Here is a 13735-nt window from a genome sequence, read left to right on the forward strand (position 1 = left end):
TTGAGAGCAGTGCAGACGATGGAGGCCTAGATTGGGAAGTTTCAGAGGGAAAGGGCAGAGACTCCACCAGGCCATTTGTATGAAGAGTCTCCGGTATCTGGTCAGATGGAGTTGAAGAATGGGCTGTGATTAACAAGACAGGTTAACCATTGAAGTAAAACGTTTGCTTTGCTGGAACCATGGATGTTGGCCAGCTGGGGCTAATGAATCCGTTGTGGTTAAGAAGAGACCGGCTTCATGAAGGTGAAATCTTCTGGGAAGTGTTTCTTCAGGGTCAGCACACAGAAGCTGTGTTCCAAAGGCAGCCAAGGCTGTACCTCCAGCTGGCAGTCAAACTTGGCAAAGTAAGGGTCACCCAGGTGGTGCTGGTTCTGAAGGCATAAAGGGGTCACGGAGAGCAGTTGAAGCTTGGCACTATGTAGCAGGCCTGGAGTCCTCGAAGAGAGCCCAGGAGAGATTCTTGGTGAAGCTACAGCCCAGTTGCAGCAAGGGACCCCAGCAGTTTTGGAGATGCCGGTTCTGTTGGATGACCACCAAGAACAGCAGCAGCAGTGGAGTGGAGCCAGCCAGAGCCTAGAAGACATGCTGTGTGTGCTGCAGAGGGCAGGACCTGAGAAGTGACCCAAGCCACCTGGGGGAGCCCGGCAGATTGTAAGTGAGCCCCAGGTAGTTGGGCACTGAGTGATTCACACTGTTAAAGAGTTTGGGTTAGCTTTGTTCAGAGCGTGGAGGTGCCCTGGTTCTTCCCTCTTGAAGAAGGAATTCAACTTCATTTTTATTTTTATAGTAGCCCGCAGCTGAAAGACTTTGAACTTTTAAAAAGATTTTGGGGTTTTAAAGAGAATGGGTGTGATGGTTTGTATATGCTTGGCCCAGGGAATAATACTATTTGGAGGTGTGGCCTTGTTGGAGTAGGTGTGGCCTTGTGGGTGTGGGCTTTAACACTCTTGTCCTAGCTGCCTGGAAACCAGTCTTCCACTAGCAGCCTTCAGATGAAGATGTAGGACTCTCAGCTCTGCCTTCCCTGTGCCTGCCTAGATGCTGCCATGCTCCCACCTTGATGATAATGGACTGAACCACTGAACCTGTAACCCAGCCCCAATTAAATGTTGTCCTTATAAGAGTTGCCTTGGTCATGGTCATTCACAGCAATAAAATCCTATCTAAGACAATGGGTATTTTAAAAAGACTTAACACTTAATATGCTTGCATTTGTAAAAACTGTGGGACTTTTAAGCTTTATAATGTTATATTAATATTAACATGCTATTATGGGATAAATGAAAAAGGAAAGGTTCTAATTAAAAATTCATGTGTTTGTGTGTCAAGTTGACAAGGGGTCAGTTGTCCTGGCTAGTTTTATGACAACTTAACACAGGCTAGAGTCACTAGAGGAGGGAACTTCAGTTGAGAAAATGCCTCCATAAGATCCAGCTGTAGGCAAGCCTGTAGGGCATTTTCTTAATTAGTGATCAGTGACAGAGGACCCAAGCCATTGTTAATGGAGCCACCCCTGGGCTGGTGGACCTGATTTTTATAAGAAAGCAGGCTGAGCAAGCCATGGGAAGCAAGCCAGTAAGCAGCACCCTCCATGGCTTTCACATCAGCTCCTGACTCCAGGTTCCTTCCCTGCAGGAGTTCCCGCCCTCACTGCTTTTGACTGATGAACTGTGATATGGAACAAGCAAAATAAACCCTTTATTCCCCAGTCGCTTTTGATCAAGGTGTTTCATTACAGCAGTAGTAACTAACTCGGACACCCCGTTTCCCCACTACCTGGTCTGTGAGCTGGATGTGGAGCCGGAAGAACAGAGAACGATGTTCCTACAGTCTAAGACTTAGCCTACAGACCAGTAAGGCCCTTTCTCCTCTCTGGCTCCCTGTGATATTCTTTCTGTACCCTTTTTTAAAGCAAGTAAATAATTTGCTCAGACCACTATCAATAAAGGTCTGTCCTACCCCAATGCTATCTGGAAACCAGGCCAACACTGCTCCTTTTGGTGCCCTGATGCTGGGGGCTAGCCTAGGCCTCCATGTAGGAATGGGCCATCGGAGCAAGGAGTGGGCTATGCTAATCTCTGGGCTGGACTCAGTTCTATTATATCTTGACTCTGTGGCCTTGCACAAATGTTTTGACCGGAGAACTGTATTTCCTTCACTGGAAAACATTTTAATGACAAGAAAAGGTCAGAGGGACTGAGAACAGGTAAACATGGAACTGTGATAGAGTGTCTCTTCAGAACATTCACAATTGTCAACAGTCACAGCCACACAACTCACCGTAGCCTGAAGGTGAAAACCGCCAAATGTCCAGTAGACAGAGAAGTAGAATGTGGCCTCCCTGCACAGGCAGATATTATTCAGTAGGTGGATCCCCAACACATAGGGAACAGTTCTTGAAGATGCCCACACCTCAAGAAAGTAGCCTTGACAAACGCAAAAGACAATATCTATGGCTTGGTGTATATGAAATATCAGCACCTGTGAATACATGGAGACACAGCCAGCTATGGCTTCCAGCAGAGGAGGCTGGGTGACGGCAGTGGGTGGGGGACCCTTTGTGAGTGATGAGAGGGTCCAAGAGGACAGCGATGACCAAACATGCTGAAGCCCACAGCTTGTATCTCAGAAGGAATCTTGTCTCTGTGAAGCTGTGGGGGCAGCAGGAAAGGGGCAGGCTGGACTTGGGATACTCATGGGGGAGTTGGAGCCCCTTGGGTACAGCCTCCATGGGAGCTGGTTTGTGTAGCTGCTATCTTGGGCAAGGGATCGAAGCTTGCAGCCTATCCTATGGGTCCCTGGGATCTCAGGAGTTCTGGAAATTGAGACATGAGCTACAGAAACATCTGGCCAGCCAAATGGGGTGGACCCTTGTGAATTCAGCTCAGGCTATGAGCTTGCAGACATTGGAGGGCCCGTGGGAAACACAGGCAGATGCCAGGCTCTACTGTTGGCTGGCCCTGCCCAGGCTGGGATCCGCCTGCTGTTTCTACAGCAGAAAGGGAAGGAGGGACGGCTGAGCCCTTGCAGATCTTCTCACAGAACTCTGTGCCCCCTTCAAGGGGAGCCTTTTTCACAGAGGGATGCCTAGAGGTACACGTAGCAGATCCCCCAGTCACAGACAGACAGACCACCATACCTCCATAAGTTCCTCTAACCTCACTTACCTGGTCTGCCTGGGACCCTGGGGCTAGTGATAGCCACTTTGCCCAAAACAGCTGGGGAGAGAACTTGGAAGAGAGGGGCCACCACTGCCTGGGACACTGGAAAGACATCTGGGGCAGTCAAAGGCTGACAGCATCCCAGGGACCCCTGGAAGGGCACCAAGGGGTGGAGACTCAGGTTTGGATTTCTCGTTAAGTGCATGGGGTAAGGACGACACTCTATCTTTTGGCTTTTGTTGTAGAGACTAAACAAGAGGCACAACCAATTTAGAGCCCACATAGGCAGGTAAAGAGGCCAGGCAGACTGTCAGAGGTCAGCAGGATCCAGGGCTGCAAAGACTATGCCCAGCTGGGAGTCTAGGCAGAGTCTGACTCATCTCTCTTTCATGCAGTCACCCCCAGGGAGGTTTTCCATCTTTACAGTTAACTGAGTTAAGTCATCAACTGTCAAATATTTGAGCAGCCTCTCTAGGGATGCCCTCATCCAGTTGTGACAAAGGTCAGCACCTGCCCCTGCTTCCCCCTGTGCAGCCTCAGTGGATGGTGGTAACAGATCACATGCCTGCCCAGCTACTGCTGAGGCCTGCTCCTTGGCCTTCTTTGAGGGCTCCAACACCATCTACATAATTTATTGTAAATCATTTGCTCTTTGTTTAATGTTCTGTTGATTCTACATAATACTGGTTTCCTCAGCTGTCCTGCCTGGCTAAGATGCAAGCAGGAGGCTCAGCTATACTGGCTACAGGAGACTGCTGTACCCAGTATAGCAGATGTGGGCAATCAGGGAAGCCACAACGGGCATCATCCCTGGAGCAATGGTGTACTAGACTTGTGGAACAAACATCATGTGGTGGCTACCTAGTTCCAGCTGTGGTGACCCCACTGTGGCCAACATCCCTGTTAGGTCCCTTCTCCCCAATAGATTTAGTAGGGTTGACAGGAGATCCAGGGACTAGAATCTGTCCCGGGGATTTGATTCACCTCCAGCAGAGGCAGTGGCCATCTGCCAGGATGCTCAGGTTGGGCAAAGAATACCTCATTGTTATGGGACAGTGGACCATGCCAGGAAACTTGGTAAGGTTTAGTGGACCCAAGACCCTGGCACCCAGGCACCCACCTGAGACAGTAGGTGTCTCCCTGCTCCCTAGTAGATTCCTGGCCTGGAACGTGTGGCCATACTTCCCATGTTGGTTGTGGTCATGTAGCCAAGAACAGAGTTCTCCATGCAGATGAGGTATCCCGAGGCCCTGAGGGGTTAGCCAATAAGCTTCCCTTCCTGGACATTCCTTTCTGCAAAAGGTATTTAATCTCTGGCCCATTGTGAGGAGTTGGTATACATCCATTTTCCACGATGAACAATCAATAAACAGTTTGGAACCAAGGACTGTGGCTTCCAAAAAGGAGCATGGAGAAGCCATTCGCCTACAAAGCCGGAACCTAAGTCTCCCACAGAAGGCCTCTCTGTGCTCCCAGACAGCTGCTGCTAAGCTAAGAACTCTCACTGATGAGCCAAGCCAGAGTTCCCCATTCCCACGGCCCCAGGCTCATCATCATCTTCAGCCCGTGGGCCCCCAACTCTGTTCCCAACTCCCTAGTACCCAGTGGTGCCCAGATGTCCAGGAGTTTGGGAGCCCCTGACCCCAGCCTCATCACAGACCTGGGAACCCCCACCCTTCATTCCCAACTCCTCTGTGCGGTTTTCCAGCAGCAAGTAGGTGCCCAGGAGCTTTGGGAACCCCAACTTCTGCCTCCCATATCTTAGGCTGCCTTTCCCACCCCCTGAGTAGTTATGTCAGCACTTTGCTCAAGCCCAGCACCTGACAATGGTGGCACAGGTTAAATGTAGTCCAGCACTCTGTGTTCCACCTGCCTGAGCTCATATCTCACGCCCCAGCGGCGGGGCAAAATTTGGACCCACATATTTATGTTAAAACTTTGGGAATGACCAAGAATTGGAAGGCTAGTTATCAGGGACAGTAGGAGTGGAAAAGCAGATGGGGGTGGCTGGTGTGGCTGGGATCTTGGGAGAAGTTGAAACACAAAAGGCATTGTCTAAAGGAAGGAGACGCTGGGATAGGAGAGGCTGGAGGAAAGTCCACATACTGGGAGGAGCTGTGATTGGATCTGAGGTGTCCCTCCAAGGTCCAGCTGTAGAAGGGTTGGTGTTCAGAGTAAGTGATTGGATCCTGGGTCTATAATGTATCAATAGGTAAATCATTTGATGGACTCAATATGCTGGCTTTACTGGGAGGTAGGCAAAATTAGAAGGGGCTTGATTGGAAGAAGTTTGTTACTGTAGATATGCCTGCTTATGTCCCCACCTCCTCTCTTCCTCTTCCTCTCCCTCTCTTCCTCTCTTCCCTTTCCCTCCCATATCCTCCCTGGCCGTCATAGGAAGAGCCCTGCTCTGCCACACCCTCCCACCCTCTTGCTCCACCTTACTGTATACCAGAAACAGAGCCAGCTGATGGATGATAAGACTGAAACTCCTGAAACCACGAGCCGAATCAGTCTTCTTTAATCTGTTTTGTGTATTCACCACAGGGACAAAAGCGAGGACCAACACAGCGAGGTCTGCAACACATCACAGCTGCTCTGGGAAACCATGTGGCGGTTTCTTAGCTTAGGAAGCACAGCCTGACCACATGAGCCTAGGCATGCACTGTCCCTGAAGACTTGTCTAAATGTCCAAGGCAGTCCCTTAGGGAGATGATGCCCAATGCCAGGTTCCTCCCTAACAAGTCAAGGCTCCGCTGCATGAGACAGAATGCCACAACTAAGGACTGAGTGAACTGTTGGTGTCAAACACGAGTGAAAGCCGAAGCCATCGCGTTGAATGAAAAAAGCCAAACAAGAAAGAGTTCAGTGTGCTGGTCTCTCTGTGTAATTATAGAAAATGCAAAGTGGCTGGCAGTGACAGGAAACAGGTGGGCAGCCACTTTGGGGTCAGGGAGGAGGGAGGCATTGCAAGCCTCCGAGTGACAGATGTTTCTACCATCGTGATTGAAGTGATGGCTTTGCAAATGTACACGTGTCAAACTTCAAATGTGTACAGTGCACTTGATTATATCTTGGCAAAGCTCTTTAAAATGCATGTGCTCAAAAAAAAAAAATCCCCCACTGGGCCTGGTGGTATAGGTAGGGGTAGGCCTGACTTTCCAGACACTCAGGAGGCCAAGGGAGGAAGATCTAAAGTTCTGGGCCAGCCTGCACTATAGAGGGAATTAAATGCCATCCTGGGCAATTTAGTGAGACTCTGTCTCAAAACTAAAAATAGAAAGAGGGCTAGGGCTGACGTCTATTGGTAGGAAGCTCACCTGGCATAGGCAGGGCCCTGGGTGTAAGATGCTGAACACACACACACACAAAATGAAACAGCTTTCCAAATTCAAAGAGTTGGCTGCCTTATAGCCATGCATTTCTGGGAATGTAAAGTATTCTTCATGGTTAAGGAAAGTCTAAAAGAGATTTGCCCAGGCTCATAACATGGGAGAAAAGACTTTTACACAGGTGCAGGGAGCAGGCTGACCTGCTTGTCTGTGTCCTGTGTCCTATGTCAGCCCCATCCTGCCTGCCCTGCTGGGGCCCCCAGAGGCCTGAGCCTGGCTGTGGATTCCCGATCAGCACAGTGAGTTCTTGGAGATGTTTTGGTCATAGACCACACACATCCTCTCGTTGCACAGTGTCGTCTGTCTTCCTGGATCTGATCCTTCTGTTGATGGCAGGCTCAGAGAAGCAGCCTGTGCTGGGCAACAGTGGGCCTGAGCAATGCCGTACAGAATCCCAGAACTCTGGTTCACCACTCTTAGGGCCAGAGAGGCGCCAAGCCTCAGTCTCTAGTGTACACCCCTGGGCCTATGTAGATCTTACAGAGTCACTGTGGGAGCCACCAGAACATGTCCCCACCACAGACCACACCCCTGGGAGGCAATTGCAAACTGAGCCAGCAGCTCCATTGAAGTAGCTGAGTTCTCTGTCCCACAAAGCTCCATCTCTTCCCACGACCCCCTCGCCCGCTCTACCCTTCCATGATAAAAGCCAGTATCTCAGTCCCCTAAAGGGACACTGAGGGCCAGTGAGAAGAAGGCGCTCTCCTAGGGTCATTTCTGTTAGGTGATAACAGGAGGACTAATGTTCTGGGTGGGAAGGGCTGCCATCTGCCTGAGGCATCTAATCCCAGAGACAAGGAAGGTGGTAGGCAAGACGAGCAGGTCTGAGACACCTAGGCAATGCTTACTCTGTATGGGAAGCTTCCTTTACAGTTAAGGTCCCAGACCAGTATTAGCTGAGGGAATCTGGGAAGGTCCCTAGCTCTTCCCAGAGTGGGGTTGGGGTTCCTCTCTCCTGCCACTGACCAGCGGTGCTTGCATGTTCACCTCAGTAGGCTGACCTTGTCTTTTGAAGCCGGACCCTTTTTCAGTCTGAAATTAGGGGTTCCTCTCTCCCACCTGGCTGAGGCATCCAGCCGCTCTATGGGGTAAGTTATGTGAGAGCCCCATATTCAAGTCCAGATCTGGCCCCAATGGCCAGGGGTACTGAGCCTTGGTTTTTCTTCTGTGAAATGCAGACAACCGTTTGCACAGCAAGACCCCATTTGAAGGTACTGATACCAAGCTTTGTCTCCCCACTTATCCCAGTGTCCTCCAGGAGCCCTTGCTTTTGTGTCCAGTGTCTACAATAGTGTCAGAAACTGAGGCTGTTAAAACGACAGAAGTCAGCTCTCTTGTGGCTCTGGAGGGATCTTTCCTGCCTCTCTAGGTTCTGGTGTGCCCACCAGCCTCAGTATTCCTCATCTTGAAGCTTTATGGCTCAACCTTTATCTTCCCTTCTTAGCACTGGGCCTTCTCTCTGTGCTAAAGACCTGTCCAGATGTTCTCAGGTGACCCTGCCTCAAGATTTTTAGCTTAATTACACATGCCAAGATCCCGAGTCCAACACAGGGGTCTCAGTAGATTAAACAGGGCTAGGATGTGGGTAAGGCTCTCAGGGACCACCATTCATTCTAAGGCAGCCTCAGGCTGAGAGAAGTTACTGGGACTCTTGCCCAGCCATTGTGGCAGTTCAGCTCTGAGTTCAGCCTGGGGCTCCTAGTTAACCAGCCCCTGATTTGCCCATTTTGTCCACAGAGATCTGGCCCCATTCAGAGGCGTCCACAAGCCTGGTGTACAAAGCCTGGTTTGTGGCCTCAGGAAGGGCCTGGAGCTGCACAGGCTTCCCAGGGGAACCGCTCTCGGCTGATGTATATAGATTGCCTTTGTTACCACTTCCTTATAGCTGTATTGAGTGGCTGCTACAGCCTCCTGGCAGATGACCGCCTTACTTTGCCAGGACTGGCGTCTTCTCCGTCTTTTTATTTTGCCTTAGCTGGAACATGGACAGCAGCCTCATCAATGTTTAATGTCTGTGCCAAGACAAGCTTTGAGCTTGCTCTGTGTCCCCAGGGCATGTGTTTGGCCCAGGAGTTAGAGAACCAGCCATGTTGGTAGCTTAGGGTCCCTGGAACTTTTGAGTCTCCAGTCAAGTCTAGGGCCTGCAGGGATGCCAGAGGATGAGTCTAGGAGTCCCACCACCCCCTGGCCTGCTCTACCCTTCCGTGATAAAAGCCAGTATCTCATTTCCCTAAAGGGACACTGAGGGCCAGTGAGAAGAAGGTGCTCACCCAGGGTCATTCTGTTAGGTGATAACAGGAAAAGGTTGACCTGAGGTCTATTCAGATAATGTCCCAAATGCCAGACACATTGAATAAACAGCTAAACACTACCCCAGGAGGTGGGCTTATCAGAAGGGGAAGAAAATATTCTCCACAGAACCAAGCAGATGACCTGATGTCTGTTCCAATGGATGAATATGAGGACATGGGTCAAGAGCTGAAATGGGGATGCTCAGTGACAGGCAGCCTGGAAGAGGTTCACAGTCAGGCATGGTCTGCTTTCCTAAGACTCGGGTTGGGGGAGAATGTGGTCTCTGGGAAATGTCAGCTGTAGTTCACAAACGTTCATGAACTCACACCTCTAGGGCTGGATCTCCTCCAGCTAAGAAACTGAGAAATCCACAGAGAAATTGACTCCCAGCCACGGCAAGTGTGATGTCATAGCTTCTCAGGGACAACCCTCCGGCTAGGCCTGAACTCACAGCACCTGGCAGATGACTTACTTGGGTTGCCAGGACTGGTGTCGGCTCCTTCATATTCACCATCAGTAAGAGCCAGATGGGCTGAAAATCCCAGCAGCAAATTGAAAATTAGGAAAAAATGTAAGTTAAAAATCCTAAAGACACCCACAGCTGGGCAGTGGTGGCTTTAATCCCAGCACTTGGGAGGCAGAGGCAGGTGGATTTCTGAGTTCGACCAGGACAGCCAAGGGAACCCTGTCTTGAAACACAAAACAAAACAAAAAATCCTAAGGACAGAAATAAAATACCAGAGGGGAAAAGGGTGGACAGATACAGATAATTGAGCTATAATCTTTGAAGTAAAAAAGCGAACAGATGGGTCAGTTGGCTAACTGAACAGAGCTGGTGAGAGATTTAGCAAAGTGGAAAATAAAGAGAGGAAATCATTGGATGCCCCAGAGAGCATGGGAGAGCTGGAAGATATAAAGAAGAGCAGAGAGACCTGGAGCTGGAGGGCTGGGTCCCACATGCTTCTCGAATGACCCATCAAGGGTAATTGCGGGGTCACTGTGATTTTGTAATAGTGCTTTGCTGCGACAGCTTCGTGCAGCTGCTCACATACGGTCCCACTGCCATGATAAACGGTTTTCATACTGAACCCAAGGAGTTGAAAAGTTTCAACAGGCCCCCTAGACCATAAAGTCTACAAAGTTTTCAATCTGGCTCATTCCAGAAAAAGTTAGCAAGCTGCTCTTAGATGTTCTAGAAAGAAGATAAAGACTATGTGGAAACCATTGCTGAAGTGAAAGCTGAGAATCTTCCAAAGTCAATGAATCTTCTGCATTCTCAGAGTTGGGAAACACCATAAACACACGGACTCACCAAGGGGAGCTGGAAACTGAATGCTAAGTATTGAGGAAAGCCTGTGGCCTTGAGAACTGCGGGGGTGGAGGAGTGAACCTGGCCTGGTGTTGTAGTTATGTAGTTTCAGCTACTCCGGAGGCTAAAATGGAGGATCATGAGTTTAAGGCCTGCCTGAGCACCTACTTCAAAATAAATAAAACAAAGGGCTAGGGGTGTAGTTCATTGGTAGAGCCCTTGCCTGGGCTGTGCGAAATCTGGGTCCCACAGATAAAATGGCCAGGGAATGCACAGTACACTGAGAACCCATTTCCCACAACTGCAAGGAGAAACCCAGAGGCTTCACACAAGCCAAGAACTCCCCTTTCCAGAGAGAAGCCACACATGAATGACACTGACAGGAAATGGCATGACATGTGCTTCAAAGTTGTAAAAGGAAGACCTGGAACCCTGGTGAGCCCAGACACCCAAGGAAGCTAAGGCGGGATGACAGTCACGTCCACGTTAATTTACACACTCAAAGTACTTTCCATCAAATCTCCAGCAGGTGTTTCTTGGGTTCTGAGAAGAGGACCCTATATTCTAGCTGCATGAATAAAGAACCAAGAGTGGCCAAGCCTTCGAGAAAGAATAGCAAGGGAAGAGACCTTCCATGAGATTTCAGGGCTCCGTGGTCAAGGCTAGGTAGCTAAAGCACTAGGAAACGGAGAGCAGGAATGCGGCAGAATCAACAGCAAGAGCAGGTTCCACAGGCCAGGCACATGGCCTGAGTAGAGACATCGCACTGTGATCAGGGGAGTGGAGGTGTCACCAGCTCAGCAGGTGCTTAAGCAGGTGACACAGCCCTGTGTGGGAGCAGGTTCCTCTGAGCCCGTGGGTAAACCTTCAGGAAATTAGTAAGCTGCTTGTTAAACACAGCCACCAGTAAGAATTACGTTATGCAAACTTACAATTAGTGCCGAGGTTGAAAGAAGCTTCTGCTTGATGAGCATCATCTGTGGCAGGGTGCGAGGCAGTTGAACAGTGGATCACGGCTTGAGTTAGTGAGCACACGCCTGGTGGGAAAAGAGCTTGCCTGCGGGCAGGGGCAAGACACTGCTCTCAGACTGTGGTTCCACTGTAGCCCTCCAATACAGGAGGGGGCAAAAGTCAAGGGAGGTGTTCTGTGAGACTCCACAGGCTGTGTGGGACTTAGCATCCCAAACTGTCTTGCTGTCTGTCAGATTGTTGGTGACATGTAGTTGAGCTCAGTCCCTGCTTTAAGCTACTATGCTGGTGCAGATGCCTGCCTGCATTGCTGGATGGTGTTCACACCTAGACTGAAGTGGCAACTCCCAAAGAATCTGCCAAGTGCGCCTCGGTTCCAGAAGTTTGCAAACAACCAAAGCCTTAGGATGCTGTGTTACAGGGAAGGGCTGGGAAGGTGAGGTGCCCTTTCCCCGCTTTTTGGTATATAACATACCATAGTTTGGAAGTTATTTATAAACAGAAAGAGGTCCCGCTCTCAAGGTCCCCTCCTTGTCCTCTACAGCCATCCCTCTGGTCCTTATCACTCTAGTGAGATCCCATAGAGTGGGAACGTGCAGACTCAGTCCATCCATTGGGTCAATCTAGATGCCTGGAGAAGCAGCTGATCTTCTGTTCCCACCAGACAGATCCTTAGGGACAAGAGGGAACATTCCCTTCCTGCCTAGTGTGGGCCGGGAAGCAGTACTGGGGACCCACAGGTAGAGGAGCCCCCAAGAGCCAAGTCATCACTGTGAAAACCAAGAACACCCTGCTCCAGACCTCTCCCTCTTCCAGGCTCCTCCCTGACCCCACCTCTGTGCCAGGCCCCTCACTCACTTCACCCTCTCTGACCCCTCCCCTGCCCAGAGATCTTCCTCCAGCCCATCCCCCAATCCCACATCCCACTCAAGCTGATGGGCTTGGGTAAGGGAGTGGAGCACCAGCCCGATCCCCACAGCCACAGAGAATCGATCCAATTGTAATTGGGACTTGGAAGAGGTTTAATATTTAACTGGGTTAAATATTTAAACAGGGCAAGCTGGCAGCCAGTATGACAGCCCAGAAGATGTGGGGGACAAGTCCCGAGATTGGAGCACCCCCCCTCTGGAAAGGATACTCAGGCCCTGCCTCCATGTAACCAACAGGCTCTCGAAGACTCCTTTGAGGGGTGATTTGGCCCTGATTCAGGTAATCACTGGGCCTTAATTTGTGTCCCTGACTGAGCACAGCTGAACAGGCCCCTCTTCAACACAGCCTATGACCCCACCTGCCAGTTCTCAATTCACAGCTGGCAGATGGTGTAGGACAGGAAAGCACCCTGAGTTTGGAGCCAAGAGCACTGGGAGGTTTGAGTGTCATTGTGGATGAAGTCTAGACCTTCACCATATGATCCAAGTCATGGTCTGTGTCCTTCTTGTGGCAAAGATGAACACCAGACCCCCTGTTTTCCACCCTTCTTCCTACATGCTTTGTCTTCCACTTCGGAGTTGGAAGGGCAACCTGTCCCCAAAGGTATCCCTAAGAGATTACATAGCTAGGCAGCACCCTAGACTATCCTGGCCTCATGTTCCCACTCTGCAAGGTCCAACCCCTGCTCTGCGGAGAAAGCTGTCCATCAGGTGTCCAGGACTCACCTGGGCCTCACCACCTCTGCTGGGTCAGCTCCCTTTGAGTTAGAAAGCCACTATGTCCTGGAAGTGCCTACCCCTGGACACTTCCCCTCGCTTGCCTAGCAGCTGGGCATTTCGACTGTGGAGCCCGATCGTGTTTATTTGGATCTCCCAGCAGCTGCTTCTGCACCTCACATCCCATATGAACTGTCAGCTCTGTGAGAAAGGAGGGAAGACAAAGCCTGCATACTCGGCCTGGCCACCTTGGCTTGAGGGTACTGTGTTAGGCTCCAGAGCATGACCAGGGCTAAAGAATGAGGGAAGCAAGAAGCTGGGAGAGCCCGGTGGATATATCAGGTCCCTGGGATGCAGACCTAGTAACAGGTCAGTTGGACCTCCTGGCTGTGTGACCATGGCAGGTGACTTTCACATACCCAGACTCAATTTTCTCCCACTGTAAGTGATTTTGATAATCATCTCTGTGCAGAGGATGGCCCCTGGTCAAGTGCTCAGCTGAGGCCTCTATGCATGGTGCCTTGGTCATCTTCTTAGGGTTTTCTGCTAAGGGAAAGACAATCGAAGGAAAGCAAAGCAATGCCAAGGATGGCAGAGGGGAGCCAGGCAGTTCAGGGAGATTTCTGTGAGCTGCCCACTCCACCCCGCCAACTCTCAGTTTCCCTTAAGGCACTGGGCATCTGGGAGAAGGGCCTGACCCACATTCCTCAATGCCTGCTGCCCCCAGCAGCTCACTCGCAGCATCTGGCTCCTTTGCACTTGGAGGTCTGTGCCTTTTATGGAATATCTGTCCTCATTCTGGGCTCTGACCTTTGAGCAAAAGCCTAGCCCTAAGGTCTTGCCCTGGGGCTTCTCAGAGGCTACAGGGAAGGAAAGAAAGAAGGAAGGAAGGGAGAGAGAACTGGAGTCACACACAGGCAGGTGGGAGAGGAGGCTGAGGAGAGGTTCAAGGGCTAAAAGACAGAG

Source organism: Mastomys coucha, unplaced genomic scaffold, assembly GCF_008632895.1.
Source record: "Mastomys coucha isolate ucsf_1 unplaced genomic scaffold, UCSF_Mcou_1 pScaffold5, whole genome shotgun sequence".
In the NCBI taxonomy this organism is placed as follows: Eukaryota; Metazoa; Chordata; class Mammalia; order Rodentia; family Muridae; genus Mastomys; species Mastomys coucha.